We start from the raw sequence: 16,199 nt of genomic DNA, 5'->3' as shown, positions 1-16,199 counted from the left end.
CACATTGTACCCATGTTGGGAACGGAACCCGGGTCTTCGGCGTGACAAGCGAACGCTTTAACCACTAGGCTACCCGACCGCCCTTGGAGGAATTAATGGAACCAGGGTGCAACCTGGGTTTTTCTGATTCAACTAGACATGTTAGATGCAATTGGTGCAAGTTAATCAAGTTCCTTAAATCGAGACCTGAGTACATTTTACTTGACCTTGTCTGTTATTTAACAGAGCGAGATATGCAAAATAGAATATATATAAGCCATGCAGTAGCGTAACTTGTGTCAGTTTACCAAGGCTCCTGATCTTGCTTATGGTACTGTCAACCAAAGCATTAAGCTGTAGGCCGCATTGTCGTGATGTACTGCTCATTTGCTTCACAAAAAGTACCACTGAAATGTTTCAACCTAAGCAATCACTTGACGTACATTTATGTACATTTCAAATAAACTCATGTTTTACACTGACACAATGTTTTTCCCCCACTGCAGACATTACCAGCTGATTGACATTACTGTGAGCAGGTAACACCAGTCAAAAATGCTGCAACCAAAATAACATGATACTGGATTATCTTATTCCTGATAAAATAATAGTTCCAGATATTCTTCTTCCGATCATTGCATCAAAATTCTGTGAACTTATATTATTGGGTATTTTTTAACTCAATCACCAGTAGATTTTACGAGAAAATGTGTATACAGCTGATTACTATTTCCGGCTTAGTTTACGAGAAAATACACAAGGTAATCTTAATCTCTGCATATAAAACAATGCCTAGCAATGCCTAACAGAAAATACAATTTAAATGGTAAATCATCTGTCTAGTGATGTTTTGTCTCAAATTTCACCTTTTTATTGACCAAGTTTGTTATCACCTGTTTGTTGACATGAATTTGTTGGAGGACTACGATGAAGTTTTATACTGCGTATAATACTCGATAATTTATATCTTACACTATGAAACATTAACAACCAATATATTCTAATCATTTTTCAAACTCTGTGAGGCGAGGCAAGGTGAAAGCGGCGTAGATCTCATCAGGCAGGCCGAGCATGTACTGTTGTGTTGGTCATCAACAACTCTAACTCAGTTATACGCCTAATCGTCAATAGTGCTCATCAATTATTTGGACACTAAAGGTAGCGGGTAGCGAGCGATCACTGTATTTTCTTTTTGCAAACATGAATATGCAGTCATGTACATTTACATACACTGTACATAAAAACATTCATAAGAACTTATTATATGCCTAGATTTTTTTAATGACAAAACTCTTACATATTTAATTTTAACTGTAATGTAGTCACTGGTCATTGTCGCATTTGAGCAGACACTAGTAACTGGATAAGTGTGATAGATAAATGTATGACATAATAAAAATTAACACTGTCAAGTTGTCAACATGGTCAAACCATGTCAAATAATTAATTTTGTTATTGTTTCACTGAACATAATAAATAATACATCAACTGCTGTCTTGTACATGTTGTTATTGTATTCGTGAATAAATATTTGTATTTGTTACCCAATATTAGTGACACATATCGTATTCGCCTCATAGTGTATATGTTGGAGTGCTAATAATAACTAATTGAGACAAAACTCTACTGAGACAAAGTTGGACAGGTCTGAAAAAAGCATCCAAGGACAAGTAGAATCACTGAGGCAAGAACTAAACTACAAGTGCCCGCATAAAAGCATAAAAGATGTTACTACATGTAGTTTGTTTAATGAAACTTATTACATGCATGGTATGTGGCTCTATGTCCCTTGCTTATAGAATGAATATCATTCTATGATGGTGAGAATTTCTAACTAGGTCCTAACTTCTGGTGTTAATAACAGTCAATCATATCATTTAGACTGAAATATATAACAAACATTGATCTGCTTCGAGTCAGATAAGCAGTCCATTATTGACCTAGCTAGTAGGCTATATTCTAGATCAGTGACCCACTGGCTTGGGGAATACTGACCCAGATTTGCTCTGTCTTTATGGTCCATATAATTTCAGTAAATATAAAACTGTGTATCTATTTCTGGGGGTTTGAATGCATGATATCAAAGCCCCACTGTGCATTGTTTCTTCAATATGAGGTATGTAAGCCTATAAATAGACCTTCAAATGACCCTTGGCCTGAACATGCTGAAGTCGCACATCCATCATGGATGCTTGTCAAGTAAAAGCATTCTGAACATGATTTACATCTAATAGAAATAGTTTTGACTCGAAATAAATAAAGTGTAAACTTGTTACATCACCTGATGAGTTTAAACTTTCTGAAGCTCTCGAATAAAAAGATTCTACACGCTGCACTTTCCTGCACAAACGTTGCATCAGATGTGTAACTAGATCCGATCTATTGACAGATGTAATAAAATAACTCAGCGCAGCCAACGGTTGTCTGAGACTCCAGTGTGCTAGTGTACATGCTACGTACACGCACATCTACCGAACAATGCATCTGCAGACCAAAAATGAAAACACATCTGTAACATTACACAACATTGACACACCATTCAGCGATATCGGTTCTACCGCTTCTCACGAAGAGCACGCTGATTATGTAGTTAGAGTGCATGTACATAAGTAGAGGACATATCCTACCAGCAGGTATAACAGCAAAAATCAAGCCCGTTGAAATAATGTTGTAGTCTGTTGGTCGCCATAACTAACAACGCCGCCTGTGGGCAGGCAGGCTTGAGTTATGTCCCTCTTCGGCGCGCGTACAGCAGTAAAGGGACGCATGGTTGATCAAGCCGAACCCGCTATAATCAAGGGCAAACGCAGTAATCAGTATTGCGTTGGTCCCCATGATTGTCGAATCAGGTGTTGTTATAGACAGTTGATTTCCATTTGAACTCAAGCATTGCTCTCAGAAGTTGTATGCAGAATTTTGGAAAGATTGAGAACGAACGTTCGCGCAATGTTGGAGTCGGGGAGACCTGTGCGAGTCTCAAAGATCCCCACATTTGAAACAAACTACATTCATTCAGGCTTACAGAAGCGCAATATCCGAGTTATCTTTTGAGATTTGGTTTATGAAGCTAACTATGATCTCTAATTGACTAACATTTACCCCCAAATAGGATATATCAGGGCAGTCTGTCTCATCCGGGTACTGCGGGGATGTTGAGCCGATGGGGGACCACCAAACAGATGTTGGACTCCTGCTATTAATCTGGGCCTGTATGCACAAATCTGTCGTTACGTTTCTGTCATTGAAGGTGTGTGCGAAATATTGGAGTTGAAATAGTCGTATCACTTCAATTGCTGTCAGGTTAGTATCAATCTGAGAAAGGAAAATATTTTTAAGAAAAATGGTTTAGCTAACTGAACGGAGTCCAGTGAATAATATAATTTCCCGAAGCTGAAAGAAATCCTGGACATTTGACAAACTATTACAGGCTGTTTGCTAGTTTCTGTTTCAGGATCCGTAAACCGACTACAGACTGTTGTCTGACCCAGCAAGGCTGTAGGCCCATATATAAAACCAGTGGTATATATATCTGTCAGACAAAACTAGTGGTCGATTGTGTATTAAAGTAACAAACGGCGCGTGGTCGGGGTATACAGTAATAACTTGTTTTATCTAATTAATTTTATCTTTACAGGATAAAATGGTTTATTTCAGTTCGGCAATCCTGGGATAGGTGACCCATCATTTAATTTGTGCACTATAGTATTTATGTTGCAGGCTAAGGGAGGTTACTCGGGTCTACAAGCTATAATTTTGCATTACAGGCCGGCTCCCATGAGATTATTCAGGTTATACATTAGTAGCATGGCAAAGGGAGATAACTGAAGTAAACCTTTAATGTGAAGGAATTCCCCTCTGCCTTTCGCTTTCGGGGGCCATTACAGGCAAACTGTTTTTCCCGTGTTCGTGCATATATTTTCGTGTTTCGCAGCATGTCAGGGAGAGGGAAGCCAATGAGAAAGCGGCCGACACGTGGGACAAGAGCGGCCACGAAGAAGAAACGCAAGGAACAGGCCCCTTCGCAGTCGTCACCGCCCGGCATGCCCGAAGCAGCGATGGGACAGCCAGATAACTTGGCGACAGCACGTGGACCCAGTCAAGTTCAAGCAGGCAGGTCAGCGCCTTTCCAGACTTCGTCAGGTGAAAACGCGAGTGGGTCAAGACCGACTGGGGGTGAGTTTGTTGACATATCCTTTAATCCAGAAGTTACAAACAATATTACGGAATTGGTTTCCTTACCCACTCAGCCGTTAAGTACACAAACACAGTCAGTCACTTCACACGCGCAGTCCCCATGTTTCCCTCCCATACTGTTTGCCGGGAGTGAGTTTACCCCTCCCACGACACAATGTGGTGATGATGATTTGGGAGCTAACGTTCCTTCGAGTATCAAGCAAAAGATATGTAATGGTGAATATATCAATCTTGCATTGCTGCTGAAATCTGACCGGGAATTACAAGATTATGCTTGTACATCAGCCATTTTCCTTAACTCGGAAGGTCATTTGGAACTGAAACCAAAGGCTTCAGGTAAAGTGATTGAAACCATAACTGATTGGGCAACTGCATTCACAGTGTATATTAGCATTTTTATCAAAAGTCACCCGGAACAGATACAAGGAATGCTCAAATACATGAACACAATTCGTCTGGGGGCATCTCGTCATACTGGGATTGGTTGGAGAACATATGATGAGCAGTTCAGACTGCGTCAAGCACGAAATCCACAGAATTCATGGGGGTCAATCAATGTAGAGCTTTGGATGTTATACATGCAAGTTCCGTCACAGAATTTTAGCTCGTTCCCCAGAAATGATAGCCAGTCATTTCATGTCCAGAACACAAACACAAACTCAACATGCCATGATTACAACTACAGGTATTGCAGTCGAGACAAGTGCAAGTTCAAACACACCTGCTCCAAATGTGGAGGGAATTCCCACCCTGCGTCTTACTGTTTGTCCAAAACACAATCTGGCAAATTTGTAAACACTAGCCAGGACCCCAATCAGAACCCAAGTGCTTCAGCTTCAGCTTCATAACAATCATCATGATCATATATCATGTACTTTTCAATTTTATGCATTCATGTTTATGTTATTTTCCTAATTACTTCATTTCATTCTAATCATGTCATTACCTGCTTTACCAATGTGTTTGGATATTGTATGTTGTATGAAAAATTGTTCATGCATTAATTAAGTCTTTTTTACAGATGTTTGGATTGTAGGCTCATCATTGTCTATTGGGCTCAGCGGCAGAGTTTCAGATTGAAATTAGGGAGGCATCTTGGCTTACATAAATTGGGGTTCACCTTAAGTTGGTTTGGCAAGAGAGGAATGCACTGGAGAGAGCTCAGACAGCTATTGTTTACCCAGCTTGAAAGGAAACCTCCTCCACGTGTCATGATTCTCCACTTAGGTACAAATTAGCTGGTAAGCTACCCTATTAGGAATTTAGTTTGCAGTGTCACAGAGGATGTCACATATTTTGCTAAGATACTTCCCTTCACAGTCTTTGTATGGTCTGAGTTACTTCCACGACAGTATGGGCATAGGGCAGCAAATTATAAATCGGTGGAGGCAGCCAGGAAGCGCTTGAATAGAGCAGGCATGAGTGCAGTGCTAAGGGTTGGAGGTGAGCCAAAAAGCATGGTATTCGGGCACAGGATTTGGGGATGTACAGGCATGATGGTGTCCATCTTTCAGATGTAGGGCTTTTCCATATTTGTCAATACCTACCAGGAGGCTTTGGAGTACTTCCTTCTGGATGACCGGTCAAAGGTGTTTACTGGCAATTAATGTTAAGTTTGTTTTTTTGTTGTTGTTTTTTTTGTTTTTTTTTGTTTTCTGTGCCAAGTATTGGAGGGTCTGTGTATAGACACAGTCCTGTGGCGTAATACTTGCGGGTTGGGCATAGTAATTTCCGGAGGCCTTCGATGAGCGCTACCCGCGAGGGCCTAGCTTGCTTAATGACACGCTGGTTGACCTCCTTTGGTGTACCCTGGGGGGATCAAAGTCATTTTGCCTTTTGATGACTCGTTATGTGTTTATCCTCTCGAGTCGCGCTTTCTGTTTGTCCTATTGCCTTCGGGCCGGCATTCAGTGATTTTGGTTCGCCCAACCTGCAGGGTTATGCAAAATATCATCCCCCTGTAATTTCATGAATAAAGCCGTGGCCATACTCCACACTTAACTTACATAATCTTTTGGTTATTTATTCATCTAGTATGCTCTAGATTGACATTATCTTGAAATAATTAATTTTATCTTTACAGGATAAAATGGTTTATTTCAGTTCGGCAATCCTGGGATAGGTGACCCATCATTTAATTTGTGCACTATAGTATTTATGTTGCAGGCTAAGGGAGGTTACTCGGGTCTACAAGCTATAATTTTGCATTACAGGCCGGCTCCCATGAGATTATTCAGGTTATACATTAGTAGCATGGCAAAGGGAGATAACTGAAGTAAACCTTTAATGTGAAGGAATTCCCCTCTGCCTTTCGCTTTCGGGGGCCATTACAGGCAAACTGTTTTTCCCCCTCCCGATACCCACCCTTATTATAGCTTAAAAGTTTATATTTATATTGCAGACATGTCATGAGCTACATGATTAAAGTATATACCTTATGAAGGTTAGTAAGTTACAATTTCTGCCTAGAAATTTTGCTGTTTCAGGTTGTTGTGGATGATCACAGGGGTACCAAGCCAAATTTCAGTTCTGCTTCAGTCACGGCAGCAGGACTCCATTCAGTCACCGAGGTGAGGTTCATCCAACGCCATGTGTGACATCGCGGCGTAATACTTGCGGGTTGGGCATAGTAATTTCCGGAGGCCTTCGATGAGCGCTACCCGCGAGGGCCTAGCTTGCTTAATGACACGCTGGTTGACCTCCTTTGGTGTACCCTGGGGGGATCAAAGTCATTTTGCCTTTTGATGACTCGTTATGTGTTTATCCTCTCGAGTCGCGCTTTCTGTTTGTCCTATTGCCTTCGGGCCGGCATTCAGTGATTTTGGTTCGCCCAACCTGCAGGGTTATGCAAAATATCATCCCCCTGTAATTTCATGAATAAAGCCGTGGCCATACTCCACACTTAACTTACATAATCTTTTGGTTATTTATTCATCTAGTATGCTCTAGATTGACATTATCTTGAAATAATAGCATGTTTTATCTGGCAGACAGTATGCAAGAGAAAGAGTGTCTTGGCGAAAATATTATTTTAACGAACACATGCATTCGATGTCTTTCTCCGACATAAATACTTCAACTGTTACGGGAATCATGCGCAAGAACGTAACCTATGACCCCTTTGTTTCAATGAGGTCAACCGCGTATACATGCCGTAAGGTTGCCACGCGGAGACTTTTGACACTTTTGTATGTGGGGTTGTTTGGTTGTTCAGAGTGTATTATTACGGGAAAAACACACACTTAATTAGAACACTGGGATGACGTCACAAGAATGATTGTGGTTAGATGAAGAACTATACCAGTGAATCCTAAACCACCGTTCGTCTTTGTAAAAATGTGAAAATCGAATTTAGCTTGACGTCACACTGAGCAACATATTATGTCACAGTGGACTCCAAACAATAGAGACTTGACCACTGGCAAAATAGTGGTCGATATCAAGGGCAATAATCCATGGGATTTACAGTAGTTTTATATACACTAGGGCCTTGAAGTCGAGACTTGCACACGCATATATAATGCATTGAATGGTGTGTGCATATTATTATATGATAATGTCATCCGTGAAAACAATTATTCATGTTCTGCTGTGGCATTTCAGTTCACTTAATAATACATATCAGTGCGTCAGTAGCATTCATGATTGTACAGCCGTAAATATGCACAACATAGCTCATTGTGCATTGTCCGTGAACACTCAGCGATTTAGGTCGTTTAACGTGGCTTTGACCAGTATTTCAGTGATATCAAGGCGTGTCAGCTTAAAGTGTCACGTCGAAGGCCCGTGTTCCATTTCCCACATGGGTACAATGTGTGAAGCCCATTTCTTGTGTACCCCACCTTGATATTGCTGGGATATTGCTAAAAGCGGCGTAAAACCAAACCAAACTCACTCAATATGATGTTATATTATATTTATGAAAATAGAATGGATTAATACACTGGATAACCACTGGATGTCCATGACGTGTACATAAATTAATGCATGAACAATGATAACAGGTAAATGCTAATCAGCTGAAGATCCACGGACTATCAAGTGTGAATCACATATCACGTTGTTTCAATACAACATGTTCAGATTTCAAATATCATTGACGCACAGCTTCGCGTTTTGATTCGCCCCTAGTTGACCTGCGACTGCAAATACATCCTGGTATGAAGTATGTAGATTGACTGTCCGGGTTAGGCACGACAGGTGTTGTATACATGTACACCATGGGTGCAGGCTAAACACGCGTTCAACTTTATGCACACATTGGCCGACATGGTACTACACCTTCTCAACTTTAACCTGAATGTCAGGGTGATATATCGCGCATTCACGAGGTTTCATTTGCGTCGAATAGCGTGTATGGGTAACATTAATCAAGAAACACGTATATGTTATTATGCTAATAAGATAAATACCAACAGAACACAGGCAAAAAAGCATCCATTACTATGCTAAAATGAGAACAATTTCTCATAGTGTCGTGCTAAATAAACTGCCGGGCCAAAGAAAGTATCAATTTGAAAATTGAATTTGACCCTAAAATACGCTACTACTAAACAGTGGCTGAAACACTGCAAATGTAAGGTCCCAAACACAACTATGATACCCGTATCGAATAAACATTTCTTTGTTTGTTAGCCACCATCAAATATGGGTGTGTACTTTCTTTTTCCCGGCAGTTTATATGCAAACAGATTCCTCTGAAACGGAAGTGTATAACTCAAATTTAACAAGTCAGTTTCACATATATATTGTATCACGTTTTATGTTCTACAATTCATGTTTGACTCTGTGTTATAAGGAAACCTGTCTGAAGCGGGCAGTCTGAAATTATCAGTCCCAAGCTCTATGAAAGCAAAATTTGGATGAACACTATTGTTGTGCAACATATTCCCAGATAAATGTGTTATAAACTTATATATCATATTAAATTTGTACTTCGTATATGAAAAGGGTCAGCTTGGAGTTAAATATTTAGTCACACCAACCATATTGTGTTAATTCGGACACTTGTTAATCCAGAGGGGGCACGGGTGGCCCAGTCGTCTAAGGCGCCGTGATTCGCTGTGCAGAGTTGCGTCCCTTTGGCACGCCAGAAACCTATGATTGTGGGTTCGAATCCCGGTTCACCCCGATTATGTTTCTAGGTTTTTCAGCACCATGCCTGTGCTCGTGGGTTTCACCGAAGTGGTAAACGTCTGAGACCTGCATCACTTCGGGCTTTCCTCCCACATTAAGCTGACAAGCCGTGATATAACTGGAATACTGTTAAAAGCGGTGTAAAACCAAACTTACTCACTCACTGTTAATCCAGACGCGTTCGAGAAAACTGGAATTCCTGAAACAACCCCTGCACACATACTTTGTACACCCAGAATGCAACACACTTCCCTTATGCTCACCAAACGCTATGTGTTATGACACACAAGGACTGTGTATATTTTTACAGCAGCTGTCTAAATTATAACTATGCCATGTAGCTAAAGTCCAGACGTATTCTATCAGAACCAAACTACCTACCTACCTTCACAGACCAGTCCGTGCAGCGTGATTGTCGACCCTACAGGGGATCATTACCAAGCATAGTTACGGTGTCAAGTCGACCTAATTAGCGCTTGTTGTGATGGGGTTGGGGAGGTTGCACTCTGCAAGGATTCCACCTTTTGCTATTAACTTTATCCATATATAGGAAGCGCTATATTTAGCCGCACATTGGACCTTATTATTCTGACCACGAAGGGAGTGGTATTCACTGTCCAGATCTACTTCGTTATAGCCTGGTCGGTCGCTGTGTTTGTGAAGCTGGTTTGTTTGCTGTGAAAGGACAACTCAAATATCAGCTGGGAGGGGCATGTTTTCAATCGGAGCTCATTATAGGGAACAGATGAGGCGGAGCGGGGATGTAATCTGGAGCTTAACTAACAGGTCGAGAAAAAAACTCTAATAAGTCGAAGGATTAAGATTTTGTACTGCAATACTCTTAACGTTTTGATGCGAGTACATGGATCTTAATTGCTACTGAAACGAGGGGTCTTAATTAATAATTAGTTAACAGGCGAATGAAAGCTGTCTACGCCAGGTTGGCTACCTACACAGGTAATGTCACGACATAGGTCACAGAAACTAATGAACGTCTGCAAATGTTTTGAGTCAGAACATCGAAGCTTTACATACCAGCCACATATCAATGATGATAGATAGTGCTATACATTCTTGGCGTTTCTATCTATCTATCTATCTATCTATCTATCTATCTATATATATATATATATATATATATATATATATATATATGGACACACAGATTCACTTACACTGAAACAAGAGCCTAAACGATTTTGCAGTCTTGTACAGTAGTACATGCATATAACGAACTACAACGGACCGGAGAAATCAGTTCGTTATATACGTTGTTCGGTATATACGATTTCGCTCGGAAACGTCCGCCATCTTGGCTAAAACAAAACACAACACACAGTGGAACATATATCCAGACACGGGTCCTCGCCAAACCATCTTGCTGCACAGTCAATTGCGATCTGTAATATCATTTACATATACAATGGATGAAAAAGGCCAAATGATTATCCAGCAAGTTTAAGAAGTTACCTTATGTACCATATCATTTATACAATAATCATCTCGGTTATCTGAGGTTTAGCAAACTTAATGGCCGAGTTCAATACGTTGATGTATAATAGAATTCCCAGGTTGAAACCGAGACAGATAGTTAATCAACAGCGTATTATCAAGGAAATAATTTTAGCCATATACGCTGAAACTACTGTTTCAAATATCAGAGCAATACTACTAATCAGTGATATTGGACGATAGTTGGACGCAAGCATGCTGTTTAGTCTTGAACTTTTCTGACACTTGAGTTGAAATAAACTGCCGGACAAAAGAAAGTATACATTTGGAAATTCACACTCCACTCTGCTCATTACTGTGTTGTGTGAAATTGCGACCGTCACGTGTCCCTGTGACGTCATGTGCACGTCACCTGTTGTGAGATACTCATTGATATGATGCATGTAATATCGCCTTTGATACCTGTATCAAATACATCACCATCGAATACCACGGCAAGACCTGTCTCTACAAAAATTGTCGCAGCGGAATCAAAATCCTTACCCAGTCTTTATTGGGAAATCTCCGTTGCAGCGCCTGAGACAAAGGACGCGTAGATCAAAATTTTCTTCATCAGAATATGATATTTGTTGTTTAACGCCGCACAATATTCCAGCTATATGACGGCGGTATGTAAATAACCGAGTCTGGACCAAACAATCAAGTGATTAACATCATGAGCATCGATCCACGCAATTGGGACACGATGACATGCATTAAACCAAGTCAGCGAGCCTGACTCGATTCCGTTGGTCGCCTCTTAAGACAAGCATAGACGCCTTTTACGGCAAGCATGGGTTGCTGTAGACCTATTCTACCCCGGCTCTTCAAGGGTATCATCAGAATATGAGAAGAAAACATCGAACAAAAAGTAAATAATATTAAATCTCTGCTTTTGCACCCTTACAATTTAACATGGCAAAGTGTGAATTATCGAAAGTCACTAACTATATATAAACATAACTATATATATTTTACAGGTTATCAAGATAGTGTTTGAATGCTGTGAATACTATGGGTATCGGGAACTTAAAGTCACAGCATTCATAGCATTCATATCATTCAAACACCACCTTGTTTACCTATAAAAATAAAAGGATGTAGGTCAATCTATATCAGTTAACGATTACCCTAATGACACACAGACAATGTTTCCATTTGACACAAGTTACTAATATTAACGTCCATACCATGTTTGTGTATTGGCCCGGAAGTTTGAAGCCTTGACTCACCAGTGAAGGGTACCGGACCATGAAATCACTACAGACTTAAGGCGATACAGAAGAACTTATTCTAATATAATAAAATGATTTGTGCCCATCCGAATTCTGTAGTTGCTCACTGGTCCTTACCAATATATTGAGATATATGCATGATATATCCACGGAGAACATCGGTTATTGATGCAGAAATAATGGTACACAATAGAAATCATTGAATGACATGGCTTATACGTTGTTGACATTCGGAATCGCGATTGTATGAACGACGTGGAGAATCCTTTCATGCGCAGGGACACAGTACATGATATCAATGATAGTGAAAGGGTTCGAGATATAACGCACAATACCTCACACCGTGCTCAAGGCAGCGGAAAGAGTGTGTTCTATAGCGGAATTAAAGACTTTGGTGACACCGGACACTCGCCATGTATGACTGGATGCGTGATGTTATCTCCCTGTTCGGAAACACCTACAGAAACCAGCATCAGCGCCTCTGTGCGGCCTCATTCCACGCTCAAGTTACCGCAAAACATACATATCGATATCTTTACATTATTTCTGATAAGGTTATCATGACATATATAACCGGAATAGCTTAAGGCAGTTAAATTAATTACAGGACGTTGAATCACAGCATCACAACACTTCAGCTATATGGCAGCGTATCAGTTTAACATGGGAGGGCAGTCTCAAGTGATAGTTGGTTTGTTGTTAACGGCGCACTCAGCAATATTCCAACTATATGATGGCGGTCTGTAAATAATCGAGTCTGGACCAGAAAATCCAGTGATTGATATCATGAGCATCGATCAAAGCACTTGGGTTACGATAACGCATCAACCAAGTCAGCGAGCCTGGCCACCCGATTCCGTTAGTCGCTGCTTACGACAAGCATTGGTTACTGAAGACCTATTCTGACCCGGATCTTAACGGGTTCAGGTGAAGGTAATCGTGTCACTATTTTGCACGCCAGGAGCCGTGATCTGGGGCTTAGAACGTCAGTACTGCAAACGTAACGGCGTAGATATCAGTCTTGTTGCACCAGTTACAATACCTTTGGATGATAGGACAGATTCAGATACGTCTTCAGCTGAGTGAGTTAAGAATCATCTGTTGAACAACAATTACTCTTGATTACAAAAATCCCAGCCATCCAATATTCATCCCGTTTCACAGCTTTTAATTATTTCTTCGTTTTACCAAGCAAATATGATGCAGTCCATATCCATATCAGTCCTCGCTGCCCCCAGCACTTCTAGGAATATCCCAATTAAGTACAATAACAGCAATAGTCAGAGACATCGACAACTATGGTGTCATTTGCGCCTGATAAATGCACGGGACGGTGTGAGGTCATCACCTCGGGACAGATGTTATAGTAATTACCTCAGGCTACAGGCCAGTTCATCATTTTAAAGTCTTACGGTAAAGGCTATCATCATTTTACCTGTAAAAGTACCTTTTAAGGCTTATCACAATGTCAGTTAGGATAGGCCAGATTAGGTAGATTTGAGTTATGTTGATATATGCTGTTTTCATAGCCCTGTGATTCGTATTAAATGAAGTTAGAAAAGCATTTTTCGAGCATTTCCATTACATTATAGTATGGAATAACGTAAAGTAAGTATATGATTCATGGTCACATCTGGTGGCATCAAAGTTGTAATTAGACACAGTATTATTCAATAACGTTACACTAGTTTTCATTTATGAATGTTTTATAGCGTGCTCCGTGTCGTAAAATAGTTAATTAACTTCAACTGACTTTCAGAGAAAGACCATACTTTACTTGTATGTTTAATTTACAATAAAAGAGTCACATGTCTGTGTGCATCGGAGTTCACAACCGTACATGATCAGTGTTGTTATAACGGGGATGATGTACACATATAACGCCATTAATGCCTTTGTTTCAGTCCCCTCGCAATGAGTAGTGGTGACAGACAGTACATCGTTATACATCGTGATGACGCATGGACAGCCGGCCGACCAAGTTCTCGCTACACGCCCGGGACATTTGTTAGTGGCATGAGAGAATACATAATTTTTTTCTCTCAATATTATTTGTTTGTTGTTTAACGCCACACTCAGCAATATTCCAGCTGTATGACGGCTGCTTGTCAATAATCGAGTCTGGATCAGACAATCCAGTGATTTGCATCATGAGCATCTATCTACGCAATGACATGCATCAACCAAGTCAGCGAGCCTGACCACCCGATCCCGTTAGTCGCCTCTTACGACAAGCATTGGCCACTGAAGACCTATTCTAACCCGGCCCACTTTAACAGAACCAGATGCCATATCAATGTCCTGGTCACGACTGCGGAATGTCTGCATTCAATTTGATCAAGACCAATCTAGGTTATAAAATTGTCAGGTTTAGCTTGCTGTGTTCTACATAAAACTTAAAAACGAAATTGGTACAGAGAAATATATAAATGATTTTACAGACTATGTGTTAGTCTAACGATACCGATATATGATCTCAGACAGAATATAATTCATTGCAGTCAGACTGCTGTACATCGCATGAACATAGTGATCGCCAACGGACAACCACTCGGAACACCGGTTGAATGTATAGATACACGTGCACATGTTCACCTGAAACAGTTCATCGTGCGAGAGAAGTTCAGCAAATTGTGTATTGCAATGTGTATTACTTTTATGCGATCATTAAAATCTACCTGAATATTGATTCACATTGCCCTTCTAACTGGGGTTAATTGTTCCGGATACAGCACGGCGTCACATGGTAAAATTCATATTTGCATATAAGGTGAGGTGAAATTGGGTTTAACGTCGCGTCCAAGATTATTGCACTTATATAGCGACGTGCATGCACGTGTATGTGTGTGTGTGGCTGCTTGTACTAGTCCGGACTGATGCCGATTTATAGTGCTAGCACACTGAGATACCATGCCGCAGTTTAACATGAATACCCCACTCAGACACAGTATACTGACTCCGAGCCGACCAGTCCTTGTTTTAGCCCCTTAATGCCGAGCGCCAGACAGGGTAACAACAAGTACAATCTTTTAACGTCTTTTTGTATGACGCGGCCCGGGATCGAACCCTGGACCTTCCGCTCTCCGGGCGGACGCTCTACCACAAGACCACGGAGGCGGTCTTTGCATATAAGGGTCCGGTTCGATTGGTGTCAAAACATATTTACATTACGTATATATATCTTTAATCAGGGGCACGGGAGGCCAAGTCGCCGAACGCGCCGCAATTCGCCGTGCAGAGTTGCGTCCCTTTGGCAAGCCAGAAACCTATGGTTGTGGGTTCGAATCCCGATTCGCCCTGATAATGTTTCTAGGTTTTTCAGCACCATACCTGTGCTCATGGGTTTCGCTGAAGTGGTAAACGCCTAAGACCTATCTGACTTTGGACTTTCCTCCCACATAAATCTGACACGCCGTGATATAACTGGAATGCTGTTAAAAGCGGCGTTAAACACAACCCACTCACTCACACTATCAATCAGGTACTCTAGATTGTAAAACAGTGTCAACTTTCCATATCAATACTTGTGCGCATCGTAGGTCAAGAATTGCCCCTGAATATATTTTTTAGTTTTGTCAGCACCACCCGTATGTCACCAAAGAGGTAAACCTCCTAGACCTGCATCACTTCCGGTTTCCCTCCCATACGAAGGTGACACGCCGTGACGTTAAACCAAAGTCTCTCCCCCATTCAATAACAAAGTTTATTCCAGATTTGCGAACCTAGTATCAACGGATCCTGACACGGATAAGGGACGAAACTCTGCACAGCGAACTGTGACTCCGTATAGTGGACAATTTCTTTAATTCATCCACTCATTCTGCCATGGCATATGGGAGTTTAGGTGTATGGAAACATTAACTCACCTCAAACACGGAGTTATCCTAACTATGCCATTCGAACAATCCAGCTATAGACACACACATGTATCCACTGAACTATATATCACACCGACAGAGTGCACACTTGAAACTGAGGGGATGTCGTTATCCCGAGGACCTTCACCCACAAAAGACGGCGTGAGGTCAAAGTGAATCGACTGAAGAGCCCGGAAGAGCCTTAAAGGGGCTCCATGCTCCGTGGTCGCATGACTTGTAGAATACATCTAAATTAATACTATATATGAAACTGAGACAGTTTCTCTTAGGGTTATCATAACTATGA

General features: G+C 41.0%; 1 protein-coding gene across 3 annotated transcripts in view; it reads right to left on the bottom strand.

Moving 5' to 3' along the window:
• The window catches only part of LOC124143900 (equilibrative nucleoside transporter 1-like), a 55,819-nt gene extending 39,854 nt beyond the window's left edge, over positions 1-15,965 (bottom strand). Inside the window, exon 1 of one of the 3 annotated variants that reach the window (XM_048393341.1) lies at positions 15,902-15,965. The gene's annotated coding sequence lies outside the window, so the exon portion shown is untranslated. Of the gene's footprint in view, positions 1-2,606; positions 2,726-15,901 lie in introns of those variants that run through there. The other 2 variants (XM_046513069.2, XM_046513068.2) reach the window with 2 other exon arrangements.
• Positions 15,966-16,199: the final 234 nt, after the last annotated feature.

This window comes from Haliotis rufescens, unplaced genomic scaffold (genome assembly GCF_023055435.1).
Source record: "Haliotis rufescens isolate VD_foot unplaced genomic scaffold, xgHalRufe1.0.p SCAF_12, whole genome shotgun sequence".
Classification (NCBI taxonomy): Eukaryota; Metazoa; Mollusca; class Gastropoda; order Lepetellida; family Haliotidae; genus Haliotis; species Haliotis rufescens.
Note: the sequence above shows the minus strand (reverse complement) of the source record. Positions and strands in the feature narration are given on the sequence as shown.